We start from the raw sequence: 11,313 nt of genomic DNA on the forward strand, positions 1-11,313 counted from the left end.
ATCTGTAGTATTGATACTTTGGTTTATCCTTACTTTTCATCTGGGATTTAAAAATTGAGCTACACAATATTCAAATAACAATAGATATTTATATGTTAAAGATCTGATGTCTGTGCACACTTCTTGTCTACAAAACCTTATTTCCTGCTGTCACCATTTATAATGGAAACTGCATATGTAAACTTGTCACACTGTAATTACACCTTTGTGGTAGTGATGGTGCTGCAGTGCATCAGTTTTGCATCTAACAGTTCCTTACCCTTACTGCAGAGGCTTCTATGCACCAACCAACTTTGCTTCCCAGTTTGCTGTAAGTTTTGCTATTTAATACGAATCTCTAATATTACAAATTTTATATCTGCATATACTTCTGGTCAACTTTTAAACTTATTTAAACTCGTCACATTGTAATTATGCCCTCATGGCGGCACTGCAGCAACCCCTCATAAACATAGAAAAATTTACGGCACAGAAGGAGGCCATTTGGCCCATCGTGTCTGCTGGTTGAAAAAGCACTTGGTCCAACGACTTGTAGGTTATGGCACTTCAAGTGCATGTCCAAGTACTTTTTAAATGTGATGAGGGTTTCTGCCTCTACCACCCTTTCAGGTAGTGAGCTCCAGACCCCCACCACCCTCTGGGTGAAAACATTTTTCCTCAGCTCCCCTCTAATCCTGCAAATTGGCTGCCAAGTTTCCTATATTACAACAGTGATGGCACTTCAAAAAAAAAAGTACTTAGTTGGCTGTAAAGCGCTTTGGGACATCCTGAGGTTATGAAAGGCACTATTTAAATGCAGGTCTTTCTATATAGATGAAAGTGGTGGATCACCCTTGCTGTTGTTCACGGTGAGCTAAAAGTTGTGTGGTGGGGAGGAGAATGTAAGAACACTGGGATTGTTATCCTGGAAAGAATATTTATCAAGGGCACCAGATGAAGCCTCAGTCATTCACCTTAACTCTGCGTCAAGGAACCATCTGGGGTTTACCATCCAGCTTATGCCTAGGAGTTATTGATGTCTAAATTTGGCTCATTGAATTGTCTTACATCAAACAGTTTGGATTATATTAGCATTTACACTGCCAACGTCCCATCAGGATCCCCACACACTACTAAGTGAATGAATTAACCCTTTCTTGACAATTATCAAAAAAGAAATGGAATGCACTACTAGAGTTAGTATTGAAGCAAAGACCATCAAAATTTAATAGGTTAGACAAGTGGTTGAAGGAAAGGGGAATAAAGGGATAGAACAGAGTGGGAATATTTGTTCACCTTAGAATCATAGTGAGAAGCACTTAAAATTGAGTGCAAATAATTAGATATGATTAATTGATGAAATAAGTAACAAGTTTTAAAAAGTTCAGTTACATCACATTAATTCATTAACTGCTGCTGATTATAAATTTACAGCTGACATCAGTGTCTGAAATTGTTATAAATTGGTCAGATTAATTTAGAATTAGACTCCTTAGATATCTGACAAGTTAACGTTAGTTACCCAGTCTATTGAATAGGATAAAGTCTATATGCTTGTAGTTGTCAATGTTCATAGAACTTAGAAGATCTCATCCTTTTGAGCTGGTGTGGATGAACTGGTTGCCTTGACTTCTGAGATGTCAGAGTGATGAACCACCGTCTGTAGACGTAGTACTCATTCCTCCTGGATCCTCTGCTCCTGCGTAAATTCACCATCTGCACTGGTAGCTGTGTCTGGATTAGCTGGCTTAAATCTCACCTTCCTTGATCGCGGAGATTTATATGTCTAAGTAACATACTTATATCTGCCTGTTATAGTTGTACAATCTTAACTAATCTTTTTCACTGTTGGAGATGCTCTTCTGATTTTAGCAACACCCATCTACATACACAAGATAAAGTACTCCTATACCTTGCACTACTATCACTAAGGACTAAGCATTGAAAATTGAAGCCTGAACTTTAGTATTGAAAACAATATCTTGGTATATCCTTCATTTCCAAAGAAACCTCAATTCCATTGACCAAGCTGAGTGACACACATTAGAAAATGTCACCTCATAGAGCCCTGTTGGTACCCCCTGATTATCTCCAAATCAATGAAGCATGTCTTTGTGAACACATGAGTTGCACGCAGGTCTAGACAAGGCAGGAAATCTTTATGTTACCCGTGATGAATTTTTTCCAGACCTGTGGTCTTGATGGCTTGTATTCTATCCTTGGTAAGGAATGATTTGTTTGTATAAGACTTAATGCTGTAAGTAGCATTAGCCCTTTCCATAATATTCAGTCAGATTACTGACTCCATTCCAGGACACATTTAATGCAATTCTTTGGGCATTTCTCCTACAGGGTTCACAAAGAATTTGGAAAGAAGTGTCTAAGACTTGGTTTAATTGTTAATATCTGTGTCTCTGTCTTTCTCAGCAGCTTCTCAAGTAAAAAAATAAGCACTTAAAAACATTTACCTCCAAAAAGTTTTAAAATTCATTGTCCAGCTTGTTAGAAATGATTTGGAAAAACAAGCACATTAGCATTATTATAACCTAAGGAAAGATACACTTCCAGTTGTTGCACAGATAGAATTATACTGCTGAATGCTGGGAAATTCTTTATACGCTCCAACTGTGACACCTTGGGAATTGTACGCACAGATTTAGTCAGTAACTCCCTTCAGCTGATAGTTAAAGCTCTAAGCACTCGTATCAGCTGTGGCTCAGTGGGTAGCACTCTTGCCTCTGAGTTAGAAGGTTGTGGGTTCAAATCTCACTCAAGGGACTTAAGCACAAAATCCAGGCTGATACTCCAGTGCAATATTGTTGGAGGTGCTGTCTTTGGGATGAGATGATAAAACAAAGGCCTCGTCTGCCCTCTCAGGTGGATGTAAAAGATCCCATGGCACTACTTTGAAGAAGAGCAGGGGAATTTTCTCTGGTGTACTGGCCAACATTTATCACCTAAACAGATTACCTGGTCATTATCTTGTTGCTGTTTGTGAGAGTTTGCTGTGTGCAAATTGGCTGCTGTGTTTCCAACATTACAACAGTGACATTGGCTATAAAGTGCTTTGGAACAGTGTGAAAGGTGCTTTATAAATGCAAGTCTTTTTTTCTAGGCTATTGAGAAACTGAAGCCCCCCAGTAAAAACATTAATGAAGTTACTCAAATATACAATTCAATCAATGTTTTTGGATTGTTTGAGACCTCATTTTGATTATTGTTGTCAGGCTGAGGGGGAAAAATGGTAGGCAAATTTTGTTTTCAGCAATTGGATTGGTTAAGTTTGATTTTTTTTATTGCTAGATTTTCCTTAGCCCTGATAGTTACAGAGTTGTGATTTATATATTTTTTTAAAAATTCTGTCAAATTGTGATGGGGAGTACAGATCTGATGGACACAAAACATGCACTATGGTACCATTTTTAATAATTAATTACTTGTATTAAACTATTGTAACCAAAATCTTCAAATTTACAGATAACACCAGAATAGGGGGTGGTACAAAGAATGAGCCAAGGCTACCAGATTCAAAAAGATTTGGATCTCTAGGTTAACAGGATCAGTAGGTGCCAGATACATTTCAATAAGGATAAATGCAAAATAGTCAGCATTGGAAGCATGGCACCAGAATAGGGAAGAGTGTTTTCTATGAAACAATTGTGCAGCATACAGTTCAGGATAAAAGATCCATGGTCCACAGTCTCGTCCCACCCACCTCTATAACCTCATCCAGCCCTACATCTCAGCCATGTCATTCGGTCCTTTGATTCTGTCCTCTCATGTACCACCTCCCCCGCTGCAACATCATTGGTGGAAACCTCTTCCTAATTTCTCTTGCTTCTTATCTATCTCCAGAGCTTTAAAAGCCTAATCAAAACCTATTTTGTCAACCATGCTTTTGATGATCTCTCCTAACTCTCCTACTACTTCTTGGTGTTGGATTCTCCTCCGTGAAGTGCCTCCGGATGCTTTCTAGTTAAAGGTGCTTATGTAAATGCAAGTTAATATTGGTCACCTTATTATGGATAAATCTATGGAACTGCAGTAAAAGAGAAGGTAAATAAGGCTCTGGTTCACAAAGGAATATTATGAAAATTAATAGAAGTGGTATTGTTAATGTATAATGTGATAGTGGCCCCATTTGTAGTACTGCGTCCAGTTTTGGTCAACAAATAATAGGGACGATATTATTGCCCTTAAGAGGGTACAGAGACAAGTAACAAAGATGGGCCAGGAATTAGCAATTTAAGTTTGACTGGGGAAAACAACAACTTGTAGTTATATAAATTGTTTTGGAAAATTGTCCTAAGAGCACTTACATAGACAAAGAAAATGGATGCTGAGTGGGAGAAAGGAACAGGTAGAATGAAATTGGTGGACTGGAATGAAAGAACATTTGAAGAAAAAAGTTTAGTAGGCTGAAGGAAAGGGGTTGAAAATCCTTTGGACATTGCTGTTCTTTTGCAGTTTAAACTCGCAATGTGCAGAAATCACTGGAAACTTCAAGAAGCTTCGAACAGGACTTTGGTTTGCAAGAGAACTGATGAGACAAAAAGGAGTCAAAATACTACAGGACTGATACAGCATACAGAGTGGATAAAAGACTGCTGAGGTAGTTAGAGTTGTCAAGAAAAACAGGACATATCGGAGACTCGCATGTCATTGAGAGGGTCTGCACACAGATCGGGGAGGCCTATAATATTCCAATCATCTAAAAAAACAAATGAGATCATTGCACCTGGTGTAACTCATGGGGATGCTGAATGCAAATAGCCAACTGTCCATCATTGAGGCCTGTTAATGATTGAGGCCTAGCAACAGGGGCGTATTTGGACGAAAATGACACTTTCCCAATTGTTCACCTATGCCCCAATGGGGAAAAAACAACATAAAAATGGGACAGCGTGGCAGATTCTTTACTGCAGTTGGAGGAGCCTAACGAAACTTTGCCTAGAGGAAGGACGTCCTAAAAGAAGACCTCAAGAGCTACGAGAGCTGATCACTCTACTGCCTTGATGCTGAAATCCTTGGTTTAAATGTTATATGTATTGCTTCATGTTTGTGTGAACTGTTTAATCATTAAAATAACTGTAACTGGAATACAGAGCAGTGTGACTTTCTTTGACTGACTACTGTCCGGGTTTATGAATCACTGGAAAATCTGTATCCCTATAAAGCTTTTGAAAGCATGAAGAAAGGACATAAGATGGAGGGTTTTGGGAAAGATTCTCAGAGCATAGGAGCATGGTGGTTGAAAGAACAGCTGCCAATGGTGCAGCAAAAGGGACAGGGGATAAGGAATAGGCAAGTTTCAGAGGAACAGTGGGTGCGACTGAAATAGGACTCAAGGAGGTCACTGAGATAGAGTGGGGCAAGTCTTTGGGAGCACTGAAATTAAGGACAAGGATCTTGGTTGATTTGTAGAGGCATGGAAGTCCAGTGGAGCCTGCTGAGGATTGGAATGATGGAAAGTTGGGGTTTTGAGCAAGTATGGAAATAGGTAGTAGCATTCTGAATGAGTTCTAGTTTTGGAGGAAGGAATTTGGGAAAAACAGCTGGAAAGCATCAGAGAAATCAAGCCTTGGATTGATAAAGACATGGATTAGAATCTTGGTGACAGTGGGGAAGAGGTAGGGACAAAGGTGGTTGATCTTGCAAAGGCAGTATTGGCATTGAAATGGATGTGGGGAAGGAAACTCAGCTGTGACCTACAGGAATAACATGGATGACTGGTGCCCTTTTTGAGGAGTGGCTGCACCACTTTGGCTGAAGCATGCCAATAGAAAGCAGAAAAGTCCACTTGATTGTTGCTAACTGTAGGGCTCATAAAGTGCATAAATATGACATAGCTAATATTTTTACCACCAAGGGCAATTCTAACCTAACTCACCAATCAGGAAACTGACAGGATCGGGTGCAATGCTGGCTTTACACACTGCCCGATTTTGCTGTCCATTGAAGTCAATACAAGTAACGTTTGGTGTGAAAAGTGATTACCGTGCATGTGCAGGCATACCATTCTCTTTGGTTGTTCTGTAGCCAATGCACATGATCCATTCATTATGGGAAGAGTTTGAAAGCCAACTGCTTTTGGCACTATACACTAATCCCACCAGCAAAGATAACAGCTACATCTAACGCTGGACCCCACACAGGCACTGACGGTCAAGTCTGAAGTAGTGAGGTCTTCGGGCACGAGATCTCTTGTAACTGCCAGCAGACATCAGTTTTGCATGTATTGTTAATGTTGATAATAAAGTCCTGACATCCTAATTCTTGACTGATACAGAAATTGTTGATGCTAAGTGGAAAGATGCAGCTGCTAGTGGGATTTGAGAGTGAAGACCGGTGGATCCAGCAAGCAGATGGAGGTGTCCGATAATGTGCATTTGCTGAGAAAGTGACTGACAGCTAAGCCAGATGTTCTATGGGACTCTTCAGTGAATAGAGTTGACAATTCTGTGGACCAATATGCTGTTGACAAGAAGCAATCGACAATTACAGGCTATTTTGTGAAATGACTGAACTTTGCTTTGTGCAGCTTGTACAGTGGTAAAGTTTCAGTCATGTGAACTTTAATAGTTGCTGTTTGATGCTTTATAGGGTTTTTACATGTTCCTATAGTGTATGGTGTGCTGTTTTATTAAAACTCCATTAACTCAGTTTGTTTGCACTGCCAACAAATTAGAATTTTTTCACGTAAAAAGCAGCTTTGAATTAAATATCAGTAGGCTGTGGGTAGCTTTGAGGTCTATCAAAAAGGGATGGGCTCATCGGCTTCTTGCTAAAGATTCCTGCATTCTAATTTTCACAATATTTCTAAGGTAATTATACAATCTATATATAAAATACAAGTACTGTAGTGCAATCTTTTACCACACGAGGGCTCCAAACTTCTTTGGCAAACTCTGAAGTACTTAGTAGAGGCGTTGTATGCTGTAAGTAACACCATCAGAGGAGCCAAACTTTGCACATGCGAAGGGAGTGAAGTCATCGGAGGCCCCGAAAGCCGAAAATGCCTGAATAGTGTCACTAATCACTCCAAGGATTCCATTCTCACAGCATTATGCAAGTCAATACTCACCTCCAAGGTAGCAGTCACAATACCTTCATTTTTGGGGCAGCCTGCTGTCCCACCCATATTTGATCCTGAAAGTCTCAGGATGGCTTCTGGAGGATTAAGGCTGTCCTCTGCAGCTATAACTCACAAAGCATCTGCAGTATCCTAGAAGTAATGTGGTGCATGGATCGCCAATTTTTGAGTTCTTTCCTCTCCCCCTTCCGCTTGTAGATGTGGGTGATGATGCCTTTCCTCATGGACTCTGACATGCTGCCTGCCAGAAGCATACCCCCTTACACTTCCAGTAGGTCTGGGCCTATCCAGTCCCACAGAGCTGAGTACAACTCGACCGGTAAGCCATCGCTTCCAGGAGTTCTACTCTTCTCGAAGGACTGGACGGCCATTGTCAGCTCGTCCAAGGTCAGTGGCTGATCCATGCTCTCCCGCTTGCTGTCCTCTAAGACTTCCGTGATAGAGGACAGGAAGGACAGGAAGGCTGTGCTGTCTGTGGCCTTCACGTTGTATAGCCCGGCATAAAAGGATTTGCTGATCCTCAGTATGTTGGCCTGCGAGGACGTCAGGGAGCTGTCTTTCTCTTTCAGGCTGTTGATCACAGAGGTCTAGAAGAAGAAGCATGAGCACTTCTCGCCCTGCTCCAAGGAGCCGACTCTGGACCGGAAGATGATCTTTGAGTCCTCGGAGGCAAATAGCGAGGCTTGCTGGCCCTTCACCTCTCGGAGCTCCTCCCTGACATCGACTGCAGCTGGAGCAGATCCTGCATGCTTTTCTGGAGTTGTGACACCTCTCTCTGTCTCTCTCTCGCCCTCTGAACACCTTTGAGGATGAAGAACCTCTTGAAGTTGGCCTTGATCGCTTCCCACCAATGCAGCATGCAGTCGAAGAGGGGTTTCATGGTTCTTCAACCTGTGTAATTCCTCTTTAGTTCCTCGATGTCCTCCGGGGTCAACAGTCTCATGTTCAGCTTCCATATCCCCCTGCCCGCCCTCTGGTCCTCCTGCGGTTGACAGCCAACCAGTAGGAGGCAGTGGTCAGAGAAGAACACCGGCTGGATGTCAGTGGATTTGACCTTGAGTGTTGGGGACACAAAAAGGAAGTCTATCCTGTAACGGACGGACCTGTCTGGCCTGGACCAGGTGTATCTCTGCGGTGCTTCGTCTGCAGGGTTGCTGAAGATGTTGCGAAGCTTTGCGTTTTTCACCACCTCAATCAGGAGTTTGGACGTGGTGTTCAGTATACCGCTGCCCCCGCTGGATCGTCCAGCTGCATCGATGATGCAGTTGAAGTCTCCGGCGAGAACAATCGGTCTGGAGGTTGCCAGCAGTATCGGGAGATGCTGGAAGACCTCCATCCGCTCGCTCCAGAGGGTTGGGGCATACACATTGGGGCGTTCTTGTACAGAATGTCTGCCACGAGCAAGTGGCTCCCCACCACCTCCTTAACCTTGGTGATGATGAATTGACCTCCTTGCAGCAGAATCTCCAGGCCGAGGAACGACTATCGTTGCCCTAGATGGTGGTGAGAAAGGCCCTTCCAGTGTGGTCCTTTCAACCTCAGCGCCACCGCAAGCTTCCCTAGAGTCAGGAGCGGGGAAGAGACCATCTTCCACCTCCTGATGGGCTGCTCCTTTGCGCAAAGGGTGTGGAGAGAAATGCGTTGGTATCTGTCCCGGTTCATCCCAAACAGTTCGGTAACACAGGATGCTGTGCTCTACGGGCTGTTCCCCGGGATGCACACCAAGACAGATATCACCTGCGGCTGGAAAACCATCAACGCGGTGAAGGAGGCTCTTTGGTCCATCCGATACATGCTGGTATTCCAGCTGAAGGAGCTTTATTTTTATTCGTTCACGGGATGTGGGCGTCGCTGGCAAGGCCGGCATTTATTGCCCATCCCTAATTGCCCTCGAGAAGGTGGTGGTGAGCCGCCTTCTTGAACCGCTGCAGTCCGTGTGGTGACGGTTCTCCCACAGTGCTGTTAGGAAGGGAGTTCCAGGATTTTGACCCAGTGACGATGAAGGAACGGCGATATATTTCCAAGTCGGGATGGTGTGTGACTTGGAGGGGAACGTGCAGGTGGTGTTGTTCCCATGTGCCTGCTGCCCTTGTCCTTCTAGGTGGTAGAGGTCGCGGGTTTGGGAGGTGCTGTCGAAGAAGCCTTGGCGAGTTGCTGCAGTGCATCCTGTGGATGGTGCACACTGCAGCCACAGTGCGCCGGTGGTGAAGGGAGTGAATGTTTAGGGTGGTGGATGGGGTGCCAATCAAGCGGGCTGCTTTATCTTGGATGGTGTCGAGCTTCTTGAGTGTTGTTGGAGCTGCACTCATCCAGGCAAGTGGAGAGTATTCCATCACACTCCTGACTTGTGCCTTGTAGATGGTGGAAAGGCTTTGGGGAGTCAGGAGGTGAGTCACTCGCCGCAGAATACCCAGCCTCTGACCTGCTCTCGTAGCCACAGTATTTATATGGCTGGTCCAGTTAAGTTTCTGGTCAATGGTGACCCCCAGGATGTTGATGGTGGGGGATTCGGCGATGGTAATGCCGTTGAATGTCAAGGGGAGGTGGTTAGACTCTCTCTTGTTGGTGATGGTCATTGCCTGGCACTTATCTGGCGCGAATGTTACTTGCCACTTATCAGCCCAAGCCTGGATGTTGTCCAGGTCTTGCTGCATGCAGGCTCGGACTGCTTCATTATCTGAGGGGTTGCGAATGGAACTGAACACTGTGCAGTCATCAGCGAACATCCCCATTTCTGACCTTATGATGGAGGGAAGGTCATTGATGAAGCAGCTGAAGATGGTTGGGCCTAGGACACTGCCCTGAGGAACTCCTGCAGCAATGCCCCGGGGCTGAGATGATTGGCCTCCAACAACCACTACCATCTTCCTTTGTGCTAGGTATGACTCCAGCCACTGGAGAGTTTTCCCCCTGATTCCCATTGACTTCAATTTTACTAGGGCTCCTTGGTGCCACACTCGGTCAAATGCTGCCTTGATGTCAAGGGCAGTCACTCTCACCTCACCTCTGGAATTCAGCTCTTTTGTCCATGTTTGGACCAAGGCTGTAATGAGGTCTGGAGCCGAGTGGTCCTGGCGGAACCCAAACTGAGCATCGGTGAGCAGGTTATTGGTGAGTAAGTGACGCTTGATAGCACTGTCGACGACACCTTCCATCACTTTGCTGATGATTGAGAGTAGACTGATGGGGCGATAATTGGCCGGATTGGATTTGTCCTGCTTTTTGTGGACAGGACATACCTGGGCAATTTTCCACATTGTTGGGTGGATGCCAGTGTTGTAGCTGTACTGGAACAGCTTGGCCAGAGGCGCAGCTAGTTCTGGAGCACAAGTCTTCAGCACTACAGCTGGGATGTTGTCAGGGCCCATAGCCTTTGCTGTATCCAGTGCACTCAGCCGTTTCTTGATATCACGTGGAGTGAATCGAATTGGCCGAAGACTGGCTTCCGTGATGGTGGGGATATCAGGAGGAGGCTGAGATGGATTATCCACTCGGCACTTCTGGCTGAAGATGGTTGCAAACGCTTCAGCCTTGTCTTTTGCACTCACGTGCTGGACTCCGCCATCATTGAGAATGGGGATGTTTGCAGAGCCTCCTCCTCCCGTTAGTTGTTTAATTGTCCACCACCATTCACGACTGGATGTGGCAGGACTGCAGAGCTTTGATCTGATCCGTTGGTTGTGGAATCGCTTAGCTCTGTCTATAGCATGTTGCTTCCGCTGTTTAGCATGCATGTAGTCCTGAGTTGTAGCTTCACCAGGTTGGCACCTCATTTTTAGGTACGCCTGGTGCTGCTCCTGGCATGCTCTTCTACACTCCTCATTGAACCAGGGTTGATCCCCTGGCTTGTTGGTAATGGTAGAGTGAGGAATATGCCGGGCCATGAGGTTACAGATTGTGCTGGAATACAATTCTGCTGTTGCTGATGGCCCACAGCGCCTCATGGATGCCCAGTTTTGAGCTGCTAGATCTGTTCTGAATCTATCCCATTTAGCACGGTGGTGGTGCCACACAACACGTTGGATGGTGTCCTCAGTGCGAAGACGGGATTTCATCTCCACGACGACTGTGCGGTGGTCACTCCTACCAATACTGTCATGGACAGATGCATTTGCGACAGGTAGATTGGTGAGGACGAGGTCAAGTAAGTTTTTCCCTCGTGTTGGTTCGCTCACCACCTGCCGCAGGCCCAGTCTGGCAGCTATGTCCTTCAGGACTCGGCCAGCTCGGTCAGTAGTGGT

The sequence above is a fragment of the Heptranchias perlo genome, chromosome 16, assembly GCF_035084215.1.
Source record: "Heptranchias perlo isolate sHepPer1 chromosome 16, sHepPer1.hap1, whole genome shotgun sequence".
In the NCBI taxonomy this organism is placed as follows: domain Eukaryota; kingdom Metazoa; phylum Chordata; class Chondrichthyes; order Hexanchiformes; family Hexanchidae; genus Heptranchias; species Heptranchias perlo.